We start from the raw sequence: 16,097 nt of genomic DNA, 5'->3' as shown, positions 1-16,097 counted from the left end.
TTAACCCACTCACTCAATAAAATTCACATTTATGCTTGAACAGACTATGTGCAAATTATCGTCGTAAACTTAGGAACCAGTCAAAAATAGTTACAGGCTTAAGAACTTAAGGCCAAATATCAAAACTCTTGAACCTTTGAGACAGTATATGCAAATGTCTATGAGATGGGATTATGAAATACATCAAAAGCTAAAGCAAAAGATAAAATGTTTCATTCAACTACAAGCTTCTGCTCATTCAGTGTTGAAGGTAGTTAAATGAAGGATCTAATTTGGAGACTTTTCTCCATATTTAACCAGCAAACATAAAAACATAATACATGCATACACTTAGTATATAAGTGGACAAAATTATACGTGGGATAGTTCAGATAATTATTTAGAAATCAGATGTGAAAGGTTTCTAAGTTCAAGCATAAAACATAAAATCTAAATAAAATATGGGGTCTCTTTACATTCTTAATGAAATTTACAGCTTACCCATAAAGTTGGCCAAAACAATGTACTTAAAATAGTGAGCAAAGGTCAGGCTGTGAGTCACTGGAAACTCTGCCCACATCTGGTTGGATTATAAATTGTCTTTCTGCCATGAGAGTACGTTTTGGCGTGACTGCAGGAAATCTAGCGTAAGAATTATGAAGCAACAGTTGGACTTGAATGAATGCATATGGCGTAGGTGTCTCAGGGATATGCGGACTGTGAGGCACCTGTTGGGAGATTTACAGAGGCTTCCTTGGTAAGAGAAAAATCCTGGGACACACATACATCTAACAGAAGTGGAATAGATGGTTCTGGTGCAAGATGGTGGTGATGCAGGAAGACCCTGACCTCACCTCCTCACAGACACACTGAATCTACACCTGTTTTTAGAGCACTTCCCCCTAAAGACCACCCGAGAGCTGCCTAAACGGCGTCTGCACAATACAAGATCACAGAGAAGGGCAAGGGAGACACAGTAACGAAGGGAACCCTCACCCCAGTGTTGTGAACAGCAGTGGGGAGGGACAGGGTGGAGGGGCCATGAGTGGATTCATCCGCTCTGGGACCCAGAAAAGAAGCTGTGGGGTAAACGAGCAACTAGTTTGGCAGGGTTCTAGGGATGGCTCTTTTACAAACAGTGGGGCAGCTGCTGGAACAGCTAGGTCTACACTAGCTCTAGCTGTCTCACCAGGGTGGCCAGAAGACACTGCATACCAGAATACCCCTGATCAGTGCCCACTGTAGCTACAGCTGTCTCACCAGTATGACATAGGTACACAGCACCCCGGAACACTCCACACCTGCACAACTTTGCCTGCAGCCACCCCCTTAGGGCACCTCCTGTGCAGAGTGTTCCAAGATGCCCTGACCCATACTTGCCTTAGCTCCAGCTCTCCTGCCCTGGCATCTCTTGCACAGGGCCCAACGGATTCCTGGCTTGCACCCTCTTCAGCTTCAGTTGTCCTGCCAAGATGCCCTAGATACCCTCTGCACAGAGAGACATGGGACACCCTGGCTTGCACTCGACTTTCCACTGTCCTGCCAAGATATCCTCTGCATGGGGAGCCCCCCGGCTCTCTCAGCTTCATTTTGCCCACCAGGGTGACCTCTATATGGAGAGACTTAGGACCACTCTGCACCCACATTAGCTCCATATGTCCCTCCAAGGTAGCCCTATCACAGAGTGCTGCAGGACACACAGCCCATGCCAGTTCCAGCCAGCAGAAGTCGCCAGGCACACATAGTCTATACAGAGGATTAACATACACAGGAGCATTTCTTCAAGCTTAGGAGAAGCAGCTGTTCCAACTAATTCATGGGAACAAACACAACGTCAAGCAAAATGACGATACAGAGGAACATGGTCCAAATGAAAGAACAAGAGAGTTTAAAGTAATGACTACAGCATGTCACCAGACTGCAGATAAGAGTGGATGAGCTAAGTGACAACTTCAGTGAACACAGAAAATATAAAAAAGATCTATTCAGAGCTGACAATGCATACCTGAAATGAAAAATGCAATGAAAATATTGATAATCAACAGCAGAATAGAGGAAAGAATGGATCAGTGATCTGGAAGAGGAAGTAATGGAAAGCACCTCAGCTGAACAAAAAAAAATGAAGATAGATAGGTTACAGGATCTCTTGAACATCAAGTGAAGAGACTTTCCATTACAGAGATTTCAACTTGAAGAAATAATAGCTAAAAACTTCCCAAATCTGGGGAAGGATATCCAGGTTCAGGAAGCACAGAATTCCAAAAAATATGAACCCAAGGAGATCCCACAGCAAGACACAGAATAATGTCAAAGATTAAAGGGTAGAGAATTTTAAAAGCAGTTAAAAAGAAGCAACTGGCCATATGCAAGAAAAATCTTTTAAGATTATCAGCAAAGACTTTGCAGGATGGAGGGAGTGGCATGATATAGTCAAGTCCCCAACCAAGAATACTCTACCCAGTGAGATTATCATTCAGAATTGAAGGAGAAAGAAAGAACTTCCCAAACAAAAGTTAAAGGAGTTCATAGATGCCGAACAGCATTGCAATACTTGCTAAGGGTGGATATTAAGTGGAAAAGGCTATAACCAGAAGAAAATAATGAAACGAAAAAAATGGGTAAAACCAAACATACAGTAAAGGCATAACAGCAACCACTTGGGTTTTAACATATAATATATATAACATATATACATATGCCTATATAAAAGATATTATATGTGAACCAAATGGTAACTACACACTCAAAACCTATAGCAGATACAGAAAAAAAAAAAGGGGGGGAGCTGAGTATAACACTGAAGTAAATCATCAATAAAGAAGAGGAAATAAAAGTAAATAACAAAGAAAGAGGAAGAGAAGAAACAGAGAAGTGGTACAGAAACAACCAGCAAAGACAAAGTGGGAAGAACTACATACCTATAAGTAATACTATAAATGGTATAAATGCTTTCATAAAAAACATTGGGTGACTGAATGCATAAAAAAATACATAAAACCCATCTGTACACTGTTTCCAAAAGACTCACTTCAGGGACACCTGGGTGGCTCAGCAGTTGACCATCTGCCTTTGTCTCAGGTCGCGATCCCGGGGGCTGGGGATCGAGTCCTGTATCAGGCTCCCTGCATGGAGCCTGCTTCTCCTTCTGCCTATGTTCTGCCTCTCTCTGTGTCTCTCAGGAAGAAGTAAATAAATAAAATCTTCAAAGAAAAAGAACAATTCACTTCAGACCTAAAAATACATATAGACTAGCAGTAAAGGAATGGTAAGTTCTTTTTTTTTTTTTTAAAGATTTTATTTATTTATTCATAGAGATGCAGAGAGAGAGGCAGAGACACAGGCAGAGGGAGAAGCAGGCTCCACGCAGAGAGCCCGACGCGGGACTCGATCCCGGGTCTCCAGAATCACGCCCTGGGCTACAGGCAGCGCTAAACCGCTGCGCCACCGGGGCTGCCCGGAATGGTAAGTTATTCTGTGCAAATATACATGGAAAATAAAAGCAAGGTAGCAATAATTACATCAGACAAAATAGTCTTTAACAAGAGACAAGAGCATTACATAAATGGTCAATCCAACACAGGGCTGTAACAATTATAAATATGTATGTGCCCAACATGGGAGCACCTAAATACAGAAAGCAAACATTAACAGATATAAAGTGAGATACACCCAACTCATATCACTGGATAGGTGATCAACACAGAAAATCAATAAGGAAACAGTGTCCTTGAATGACCCATTAGACCAGATGGACTTAACACATGTGTACAGAACATTATACCCAGTGCATTCTCTGGGATAGATCACATGTTAGGCCACAAAAGAAGTCTCTGTAGATTTAACAAAAACTGAAATAATATAAAGCATGTTTTCCAACCACAACAGTATTAATATATAATTGAAATCAATTACAAGAAAAAGAGTGAAAAAAAAAAAACACGTGGAGACTAAACAATGAGTTACTGTACAGTAGGCCAAAGAAGAAATCAGAGGAAATAAATAGACACAAAGGAAAATGAAAAAAAAAAAAAGATTCAAATCTTTACAATGCAGCAAAAGCAGTTCCAAGAGGGAAATTTATAATAATACAGGCCCACCTCATCCATTGAGAAGCACTACAATAAAAGCCCAAAGTTGATAGAAGGAATAAGATAATAAAGACCAAAACTGAAATAAATGGAGACTAGAAAACAATAGAAAACCTTAATGAGCTGATTCTTTGCAGAGATAAAGCTGAAAAAGGCTTATATTGACTCATCAAGAAAATGAGAAGATCCAGATAGAATCAGAAATGGAAGAGGAGAAGTAATGACTACCATAGAGTATTAGAAGAGAGTACTAGGAAAATTATATGGCAACAAACTGGACAACCTAGAAGAAATGGATACACTGCTAGAAACATACAGTCTTTCAAAACTGGATCCAAAAGAAATAGAAAATCTGAATACCAATTACTAGGAATGAAATTGTAGCGATAATCAAAAGCGTCCCAAACAAAATTCCAGGACCAGATGGCTTCACAGATGAATTCTACCAAATGTTTAAAGAAGACTTAAACCTCTTCTCAAAATGTTCAATAAAAAAGAACCAGCAGCCAAATGCATTCTACAAGGTCATTGATACCCTTAATATCAAAACCAGACACTACAAGAAAACCATAGGCCAGTATCTCTCGTGAACATAGTTGCAAAAATCCTCAGCAGCATATTAGCAAATCACGTTCAACAATACATGAAAAGGATCATTTGCCAGAAATAAGTGGATTTTTTATGAGGATGGAAGGATGGTCAATATTTGCAAATCAGTCACCATGATACACTACTCTAATAAAACTAAGGATGAAAACTATATGATCATTTCAAGAAAGTGGGTTCAGAGGGAATATACCTCAATATTATAAAGGGCATGTAGGATGAACCCAAAGCCAACATCATACTCAACGGTGGAAAGTTTCCTCTAAGATCAAGAACATAAAAGAATGTCAACTTGAACCCCCCCTCCAAAAAGAAAAAAGGAATGTCAAAATGTCAACTTGCATCACTTTTATTCAACATAGTACTGAAAGTCCTGCCACAGCAGATAGACAAGAAATAAAAGGCATCCATATTTGTAAGGAAGCAGTAAAACTATCGCCATTTGCAGATGACAGGACACGATAGAAAAACCATAAAGACTCCAACAAAAAAAGTATTAGAAGAAATGAATTCAGTAAAGTTCCACGATATGAAATTAATATACAGGAACCAGTTACATTTCTATACACTAATAATGAAGTAGAGAAAGAGAAAATAAGAAAACAGCCCCATTTACATTTGCATCAAGAATAATAAAATACTTTGGAATAATCTTAGTCAAAGAGGTGAAAGAGCTGTACTCTGTAGTTTCCATCTGAAAATTATGAAACACAGATGAAATAAATTGAAAATTGACACCAAGGGAAAGATATTTCATGCTCATGGATTGGAGGAATACTGTTAAAATGTTAGACAAATTTGCAGATTCAGTGCAATCCCTATCAAAATAGCAATAGCGTTTGCTAGAGAACTGGAACAAATAATCGCAAAATTATTGGCCACAAAAAACTTGACAAGGAGGGACCAAGCTGGAGATAATCCCTATCCCAGACTTCAAGACATACTTCAAATCTGTGGTCATCCAGACAGTATGGTTCTGGCACAAAAACAGACACAGAGATCAGTGGAACCGAACAGAGAGCCCCAGAAACAAACCCACACCTTTATGGCCAATTAATCTACAACAAAGGAAGCAAGAGTAAGTCTCTTCAATAAATGTTGTTGGGAAAACTGGACAGCTACCTGCAGAGAATGACACCGGACCACTTTCTTACATCATACATGAAAATAGACCCAAATGGGTTAAAGTCGTAAATATGAGACCTGAAACCATAAAAAAAAAAAATCCTAAAACAAAACAAAGGCAGTCATCTTTTTGACATCAGTGTTAGAAACATTACTCTAGATAGGTTTCCTCGGGCAAGGGAAACAAAGCAAAAATAAGCTACTGGCACTACACCAAAATAAAAACTTTTGCACAGCAAAAGGAAACCATCAACAAAGTGAAGAAATGACCTAGGTAATTGGAGATGATATTTTTCAAATGATGTGTTTGATAAGGGCTTAATATCGAAAGTATATTTAAAACTCCTATCAGACCAAAAAATAATCTACATAAAACAAATAATCTACATGAAAAATCTACATAAAATAAAAAAATCTGCATAAAAATGGGCACAGGGCCTGAATAGACATTTTTCCAAAGACTTGCAGATGGCCAACAGGAACTTGAAAAGATTCTCAATATTGTAATCATCAGGGAAATGCAAGTCAAAACCCCTGAGAGATATCACCGCACACCTGTCAGAACGGTTAGTATCTAAAGAAATTTGTTGGCAAAGGTGGGGAGAAAAAAAAGGAACCTCACGTACTGTTGGTGGGAATGTAAAATGTGGCAGCCACTGTAAAAAAAAAAAAAAAAAAAAAGTTCAACAAAAATCTAGAAATAGAAATACCATATGGTCCAGTAATTTCACTACTGGTTATTTTCCCCAAAGAGAAGAAAAACATGGATTTGGAAAGATCTATGCGTCCCTCTGCTTATTTGAAGCGTTGTTTACAATAGCCACCATACAAAAACAACATGAATGTCGATCCGTAGATGAATGAATAAGATCAGGGGTGGTGTGTGTATGCATATATGGCTGAGCAATAAAAATGATAAGGTCCAGCCAGTCGCAATTACGTGCATGGACCTAGACGCTATTATGCTAAGTGATGTAAATCCCGCATTCTCCCAAAGATGACAGACAGATGATTTCACTTATTTATGGGATCTTAAAATTCAATGAACAAAAAGCAGAACCAGACCCATAAATTCAGAGAACTGGTGCCAGAGTGGAGGATTTGGAAGTTGGGTGAAATGCGTGGACGGGAGTGAGAAGCAGAGTTGCAGTTAGGGAATGACTAGGTCATGGGGACGAAAGGCACAACTTTAGATGGTAGCCACACCCGTCATGAGCACGGAAGAGACAAACTTGATTCAGTTTGATGTACACCCAACACTCATGTAACAATCTGTGTTCAACTGCACTTACAAAAAGAAAAAAAAATATAAAAAATAAAGAAGAAGTAGAATGGTTGGACGGTTGTCTGTGACCTCCGTGTTTATTGCAGCATCATTTACAATCGCCCAACTGTGGAAGCAGCTGGAAAGTCCATCAATAGACAACTGGATAAAGAAGTGTGGGGTGTGTGTCTATGGATACACGTGCGTGTGTTGTATGTGCACAATGGAATATCACTCACCCCTAAAGAAATAAGTCTTGTCCTTTGCAACCACATGGATGGTTCCACGGCGTATTTCGCTAAGTGAAATAAGTCAGAGAAACGCGAGTGCCACGTGATCCTGCTCGTGTGTGAAGTTTAAGAAACAAAACAAAACAAAACAAAAAAAAAAAGAAACAAAACAAATGAGCAAAGAAAGAAAAACAGACTCTTCAATATAGAGAACTGATGGTTACCCAAAAGGAGGGGAGAGGGAGGATGAGCGGAATAGGGGAAGGGGATCTAGAGCACTGACGGGAATTATGGAATTATACGCCTGAAAATAATACAGCAATATAACTGGAATGAAGAAAGAAAAACAAAACAAGATGAGATCATTGGCATTCAGGCACTTGTATTTCTCAAGTCAAGACTTTTGTTGTGGGTATAATGGGTCCCTTTCTCTTCTGCTGTGTCTGCCTTAAAACCCTGGAAAATTCAAACTTTGAGCTGATGTTTTGTAAGCGGGCAGCCTCCTGGGGAGATGAACCATGCCCGTGCTCAGAGGAGCTATACGCTACACGCATTTCTGGCAAGTTCCTTGCTAGGTCTCGCATTAGCATCTTTGGCTCCTGGCGCCCTGTGAGTGAGCACAGCAGTCGTCGGGACCCTACATGTGTGGATTTTGGCGGGAATCAAATTGCAGACAGGATGAGCGTGTTCTATGTATGACGACGGTAGCAGTCCAGAGTGAGCATGCTTTCTGTTGGAACCAGACTTGACCATGACACATCGACACAACCAGAGAGGTCTACGCTGTCTCCATACTCCTGTGACTCCTTGTGACCGGTGTTTCTTTATGCTAAAGGGGGTAATGTACAAGGGAAAGCCAAGGGCACACCAAGCTCCTTTTCACTTCATCCTTCCTTGCTCATCAGAGTAAGCTCTACGTACCAGGGCGTTGGCAGCACATCTGTACATCAAGAAGTGAAACGCAATCAGCTGAGTTAGTCTCGTTATCACGTTTCCACGGGTTTTCGTAAGAGGGAAATATTTTATCCCAGGCGTGCGCTAGAAAATCCAGATTGTAGGATAACACAATATAAATGAACACAGCATAAATGATCTGATACTGGAATGTAAAGCTCATGTTGCGCGTGTATAGATAAAACTCACGTCACAGATGAAATGTTTTAATTAGAACGTTAAATAGCAACTTTTAACAAGCAGTGGAAGCTGAGAGACGGAAGAATGGGAAAAGCTATTTCAGTCGCGTCAACAGTACTAACAGTGTTGGCAGCCTCCTCTTGGAAAGTGTCAAATAGTAAATATTTTCAGCCCTGTGAGTTATAAAGATTTTATTTTAATGACTCATCGCACCAAGAAGGCAGCGACACAGCCGACAAAAATGAATGGGTGTGACTGTGTTTCAATAAAACTTTATTGTAATCATAAAAGCAGACGCTAGGATTTGGTCCAAGTTAGGTCATGGATACTCTACGGTCAGGAATCTACTATGCATTATCCTTATCAATTCAAAGACAAGGTAAGTCTCTCCTAAAACCTCCATCATGTATTTTAATGTTTTTTGAATCTTCTAGGTCACGAAGCATCTGCACGAAGCTTGATTGTCTAAGTAGACGTCGTTTACGCCCACATTGTCGGCAGCGGGAAGTGATGGATGAAGATGGAGTCAGGTGGCTCCAGTGTGGGTCTTTTCCATCTTTCTTCAGGCTGCCCGTTGGGTAGGACCAGGGTCGCACACCGAGGCTGTCGTGATACAGCACTTGCCTCTCCCATAGCTACGGGTCACCCTCTCCAACAGCTGTGATCTTTAAACTAGACCCGAGAAAGCCACCCGCAGCCCTTGCCAGGGGCCGTCCATGGTTCCTACCCTCCAACCACAGAATCTGGGCATTTCCTCCTCTTGTCACTTTGGTTCAGTAGAAAAGGTAGATGCGTGGACGGGATTCAGGGCAATAAATCTCGATGCCAAGTGCAGCATTTTCCCTCCTACTAGAGGCAAGAGTAAAACGTATGGATGCGTTACACTCAATCCATAGGGGGCATTGGCTTTTTTTGTTTTTCTTTAGTTCAGCCCCGATGAAGGTGTCAATGGAAGAATTATGTTCTGACTTCCCACAGGAGTACAGAACATTTCTTCTGACAGTACCTGCCAGTGATTTCTTTCCTAAAGGTTTCCGATTCTACAAGGAAATTTCCGGTTGAACTCAAAATTTGTCTGCGAGCTCTTTGGCCTTACCACATGAATTTTTCTAAACAGTCTGTCTCTTTTTGTAAGGAAGGCTTGTTGGGGCAACATTTAAAAAAAAGAAAGAAAGGCAGTGTAATCTGGAAGATTTAATCCAGCAGTTGGGAAAATTATAGCAGAACAAACATTCCAACACTTGCTGGAATGTTTCTGAAAGACGTAGATGTTGCCAGAAGTGACCCAAAATAAACTCTCAATATAGTTGAGCCGTCGAGCATAGATTTCCTTTTTTGAATTTTTACGCATGATTTTCTTCGCTGCGAAGATTGTAACGTTATCAATAGAAATCTGAAAAGTTCCAATAGAACTATGATTTTTAAATCCACATTTAAACCATAACAGCACACACACATTATTATCGATGTTAAGTGTATATGCATGCAGCCATTTGTGAATCGTGCCTTTGTATCTGTACATAATTGTGTTTAGTAGAATTAGTTGTCATACGATCTTAGATTCTATTTTCATGTTTACATGTCATCTCTGTATTTCAAGCTTTCAAGCGACAAAACCTCATTTCTGTTTCAGAATTCCAGAAAATGGGTGCGACATCCTGAATAGGGTATCAGCATCCAGGCAGTCTTGTCTTGTCTTGTCTTGTCTTGTATTCTATTCTATTCTATTCTATTCTATTCTATTCTATTCTATTCTATTCTATTCTTCTATTTATAAACTGCCAGGGAAGACACTGGGGTGGCTCAGTGGTTGAGCGTCTGCCTTCGGCACAGAGTGTGATTCTGAGGTCCTGGGACTGAGTCCTGCATAAGGTTCCCCTCGAGGAGCCTGCTTCTCCCTCTGCCTCTCTCTGTGTCTCTTATGAGGAAATAAATACAATCTTAAAAAAAAAGGAATAAACCACCAGCAACACAAGACACATGTTATAGATTTGCAATTTCAAAAGGAGATATAATGGATTACTTTCAAATCACTAATAGACATGTATGTTCTGCATGTGTCGCCAAGATACTTTTCTCCTTTAAGATGCTGATTTAACTTAAGTGAAAATATTTCATTTTGCAGTTGGATGTTCTGGAAGCCAAACAGGATGCAATGAAAATCGGTAAATAGGATAGAGAATAGATTTTAATTTGGAAAATATTTAAAAGATGTTCAGTGTTAGTGGGTTTTTTTACTTCTATACACTGCTCAGAATTATTAAAAGATAAATATAGTTTTGATCTTTTCACTAAATCACACTGTTATTGATGAAATTGAAGTTTGCTCAGTGCCATAGAGGTGATGGTTGTCTGATGATTTATGAAGTCAGCATTTCTCCAAAGAAGACATGCAGAGGGCCAGCAGACACATGGAAAGATGCTCAGCATCACTCATCAGCAGGGAAATGCCAATCAAAACCACAATGAGATTTTCAGCTCACACCGGTCAGAAAGACTAAACCAGACAAGATGGGAAAAAACAAGTGTTGGCGAGGATTTGCAGAAAAACGAGCCTTCGTGCACTGTTGGTGGGAATGCAAACTGGTGCAGCCACTGTGGAAAACAGAATGGAGGCTCCTCAGAAAATTAAAAGTAGGAAAACCATGTGATCCAGCAATTCCACTAGTGGGTATTTACCCAGAGAACGATGAAGGCATTAATTTGAAAAGACATATACAGCCCCGTATTTACTGCAGCATTATTTACAACGTTATTTACAATATTATTTACAATATTACTTAAAATAGCCATGATATGGAAGCAGCCCAAGTGTGCACGGATAATGAATGGATAAAGATGTTATATGTATGTATGTGTGTGTGTGTGTGTGTGTGTGTGTGTGTGTGTGTATAAACGGGGTATGACTCAGCCATAACCACAAGGAGATGTTGCCATTTGCAACAACACGGATGGACGCTGGAGGGTTGTTTTTTTTTTTTTTTTAAGATTTTATATATATTTATTCACGAGACACAGAGAGAGAGAGAGAGAGAGAGAGGCAGAGAGAGAAGCAGACTCCATGCAGGGAGCCTGACGTGGGACTTGATCCCGGGTCTCTAGGATCACGCCCTGGGCTGAAGGCGGCGCTAAACCGCTGAGCCACCGGGGCTGCCCGAGGGTTTTTATGCCAAATGAAATAAGTCAGAAAGACAAAAGCAAATGCCCTGTCATTTCACTTCCTAGTGGAATCCTAAAAAACAAAAGAACCAAAATACCCCCAGAAACGGACTCGTAACTACAACTGATGGTGGCCAGATGGCAGGGAGGTAACAGGTGAGTAAAATGGCGGAAGGGGAGTGGCAGGTACAGGCCTCCAGTTACAAAATAAAAAACTAAACACAGGGCCCAGTAGGGAATATAGTTGAGGGTGTTGTAATGGGGTCGTATGTAACAGATGGTGGCTGCGTGTGTGGTGAGCACAGCACAACATCATGCGCGTGCTGAATCTCTCTGTTGTGCCTGAATGTAATGTCACGCTGTATGTCAACTATATATATTTTTGTAATGGAGGTGTGTTAACGTTATTCTTGGTTTGTCATGAATATGCACAGGAATGAGCAGTTTTCATAAAATGCATATAGAGGTAGAGAAGAAGATTCTCAGGGAACCTGGAAAATATTGGTTTCGTCTTATCACTAAAAATACGTGTCACTGCACGGTAGGTAGTGAATATGTTTCATATGGACATTGGAAGTAGGTTATTCTATGCAAGCTTTTGCAAATTATTCTCTTTTTTGTTACGTGTAGACCTAGCTGATTCTTTTTTCTGTGCAAACAATGGAGTGTATTCACTCCTCTGAGGCTTCTAGGTCTTTTTTCCTGTTTTACGGTAATATGGAAAGGAACTCAACTGTCACTTTCTTTTTGTGGACATATGAAAGCATTTTTTTTTAAGATTTTCTATTTGAGACAGAGAGAATGTACAACCAAAGGTGGGGGGAGGGAGTGTATTGGGGGGAGGGACATAGGCAGGGGGAGAAGCAGACTCCTCGCTGAGCAGGGAGCCCGACTCAGGACTCGATCCCAGCACCTGAGATCATGACCTGAGCGAAACAGACATGCTTAACCCCCTCAAGAGAATCTTTCCTGAGTCACCCAGGCGCCCCTTTATGAAAGCATTTCTTGGGAATATTTACTTCCCTCCTGCTCTCTGTAAATACTACACTCAGATGTGCTCAGCAAAACCCCAGTCTCCCTGATTTATAAATTGGACTCAAAGGCCCAGAAACAGTGTTCTTGGTTACACAGTGAGCAAACGGAAAAGTTGAGATCGAGCCCAGTTTGTCCAAAAAACACAGCAATAAACGACGTCCAGGCTTTGATGCTGAAGACTCTTGCTGAGTCCCATAACGGGAGACGTTTTCCACTTTAGAAATTGGGAAATCAAAAAAAAATTAAAAAATAAAAAAATAAAAAAAAAGAAATTGGGAAATCGATTCTCAAAAATAGGGTAATATTCCCCTTTGCTGCCATTTCCCAACAGTGCATATGGTAGATATTTAAATTTTTGCTAAGCTAGTGGCTGTGAAGTTCCATTTAGTCATTTTAAGTTTTCATGTCTAGTGGATTAGAATATATGTGTGTTTACTGAGCTTTCACATCTTCCTCATTTGGGGAAATTAGGTTTCTTTGTTTAAAACCAAGGCCAAGTATTCCTGTCACCCGCTCTGATTTACTGCTTTTTTTTTTCTTTTCAAACTGGGTGTTGGAATCAAAAAGCGAATGGACAGTGATGCATACTTGTATTTTCTAATTAAATGTTGACATTTCACTAGGCACTCAGCTTGATTCACAGAAGAAATAGTAAATATTTGTAAAAATGTGGGAACAAGGCACTGAGAAGTCCCATTTTGCTTAGTTGAATACTGATATGACATAGCACCAACTCTTTATTTTTTTTAAGATTTTATTTATTTATTACAGTGAGCACAAACACAAGAAGAGGGAGAAGCAGACTCCCCACTGAGCAGGGAGCCTGATGTGGGGCTCAATCCCAGGACTCTGGGGTCATGACTCTAGCACAAGGCAGACCCTTAAAACCGAGCCACCCAGACGCCCCTCGTTCCCCTTATTTTCTCTCAAAACATTCCTTGGGAAAATGTCATTTATGAAGGAGCCAGACTTGTTCCAAAGTAGGTTGATCAGTATTAGACTGAATATTCATACCACAGGAGTTGAAAAGCTTTATAACTGCAAGGAACAACACCACTTACATTACCAGCTACACAATTTGAAGGACATAAATCATAATCACTTAAATAGTTTTTAAAAAATTATTCTCTTTTTCAAAACAGAATTTGCTCAGTTTAAACCACAAACATAAATGGTGTCTAGAAATGTCAATTTACAGTGTCTGTATTTAAATGCATGTATTAAGGGGCACCTGGGTGGCTCAGTTGGTAAAGCTTCCAACTCTTGGTTTTAGCTCAGGTCATGATCTCAGGTGGTGAGATCTCTCCCTGCATCAGGCTCTGCACTGAGCGTGGAGTCCGTTCTCTCCCTCTCCCATCTGCCCTTACCCCCTGCACACACACGCTCTTTGTCTCTCTTTCTAAAATAAAATCTTGGGGCTCCCTAGGTGGCTCAGTGGTTTAGCACCTGCCTTCAGCACAGGGCATGATCCTGGAGTCCTGGGATCGAGTCCCACATTGGGTTCCCTGCGTGGAGCCTGCTTCTCCCTCTCTCTCTGTCTCTGTCTCTGTCTCTGTCTCTCTCATGAATAAATAAATAGAATCTTTTTTAAAAAAAATAAATAAAATCTTTAAAACAAATACATGTATTAAGGGAAAAAGTATTCTTGGTAACGCGCTATTAGAATAGTTTTGCAAACACTTGCTCACACATTTGATACCTTCATTAATCTTGGCTTCAGTTGAATTTACCATTGGTCTGCGTGTGTACCCCGTATATGTAGCAAGTCAGTCACTTTTACTTTAATCTTGGAAAACAGCAATCATTTTATTATGCTGCCATTGGGTTCTATGGGTCAGAAATTGTAAATGGATTTACCGAGCTTGGCTTGTCTCTCCTCACGATGGTTGGGGCCTCAAGGGGCATGTACACAGGCTGGGGAAACCACTCGGTGGTTGGTGGTAGAATGAGCTGCTCCCTCCTCTGCCTGTGGAAGGAAGCCAGCCGTCACGTAGGATCTGTCTGGGCCCTCGGATGGAATAGTTATGCATGGTACCTGCATGCAGCTGCTTGCACCTCCTCACTGTGCAGTGGCTGAGCTCCGAGAGCAAACCACCCAAGAAAGCCAGGGGGTGCACTGTATAACCTTCTCAGATCCAGCCTCAGCATGGACACAGCATCCCACTCCTTTTTTTGCGACTTTGCCTAGATTCAAGAGTTGCGGTTATGGGGACCTCTTGTGTCTGGGAGACATCTTAAGGTCACTTTATAAGAAGGGGCTACGAGATGGGAGAAATTGCTGTGGCATCCTTGACAAAGACAGTTGGTACCTGTGCATCTGTGTGTGTACTTTCAAAAAATTGATTCCCTTGAGACATGCAGGAGATTTAAGTATTCAGATTTCCCATTGCTATATCCTCGGCTTCTATTCAGAAAAAAAAAAAAAAGATGCATGAATAAATAATCCTTAAAACTATGAAATACTGGTCAAGTTTTTCATATTATATTAAAATTTCTTCCAGTAAAGGATATCATGATAGAAACCTTGAGCCTACCCAAGATTTATTATTTCGTATTTTAATATAGCCCACAGGTGAAACTTACGGGAAAGACATTTCTCCATTGCATGATAGGTTTGTCTCAGTCGACTATTGCCAATTTTTATACCAAACTCAGGGATTGATCTTAATGAGATAATATGAAATAAGTATGAAATGTCATCTCAGGGAGAAAATGGTCTGTGACATTTTCATAATGAAAAAAATGTAAGGAAAATATAAATGATGAACACTGATTTTAAATAGATTTTCTTTTTCATGGAGGATGCTTTTTGCCTAACCTAGAAGCAGCATCAACATTTATCCAAAAAACAAAAACAAAAACAAAAAACAACCAGTGTTCTCTGCAGTATGTCAACTATGTTTAAGAATTATGTTGACTATGATTGCCTATCAAAGAATATAAAGTTAGGGAGTAAAAAAGTGAATGAACATGGGCAAGACCCTTCTTTGTGGTTTTACAGTATTGTCTTGGTGATTAAAGATGTAGTTAATCTTACTGTGGAAAAACGGAGACATAAATATGTAGTGTTATTAGGGAAACCAAAGATAATAAAACTATACCTAAGGTATATGGAGAACATGATCTCTGACTCGAATGTTTTTGGAGTGACCCACTGAATGGGAAATAGGTTGTGTCTAAGCAAAAGAGTGAACATGGCCATGTCTGTTTTCTTACTTTCCCTGTCTTATCTCACTTTTATTTGCTAAAACCAAACTCTGTAATGTCACTCTTCTAATTCTTCCATCTGGAAAAAGCTCTTCCAGACTCAGTGTCCAGTTAGGAGGCACCGCAGTGGTGGATGATGGATAAGAAGACTGGAGCTTGAATAAGGAGATACGGAGATCCATATCCAGCTGTCCGCTTGCTGCTGGGATGGGATTAGATCCCATTCTCCTCCATTTGCTCCACTCTACTTTTAGCACAATCTAAATTACT

Source organism: Canis lupus, chromosome X (assembly GCF_003254725.2).
Source record: "Canis lupus dingo isolate Sandy chromosome X, ASM325472v2, whole genome shotgun sequence".
Classification (NCBI taxonomy): domain Eukaryota; kingdom Metazoa; phylum Chordata; class Mammalia; order Carnivora; family Canidae; genus Canis; species Canis lupus.
This window is presented reverse-complemented; position numbering follows the sequence as displayed.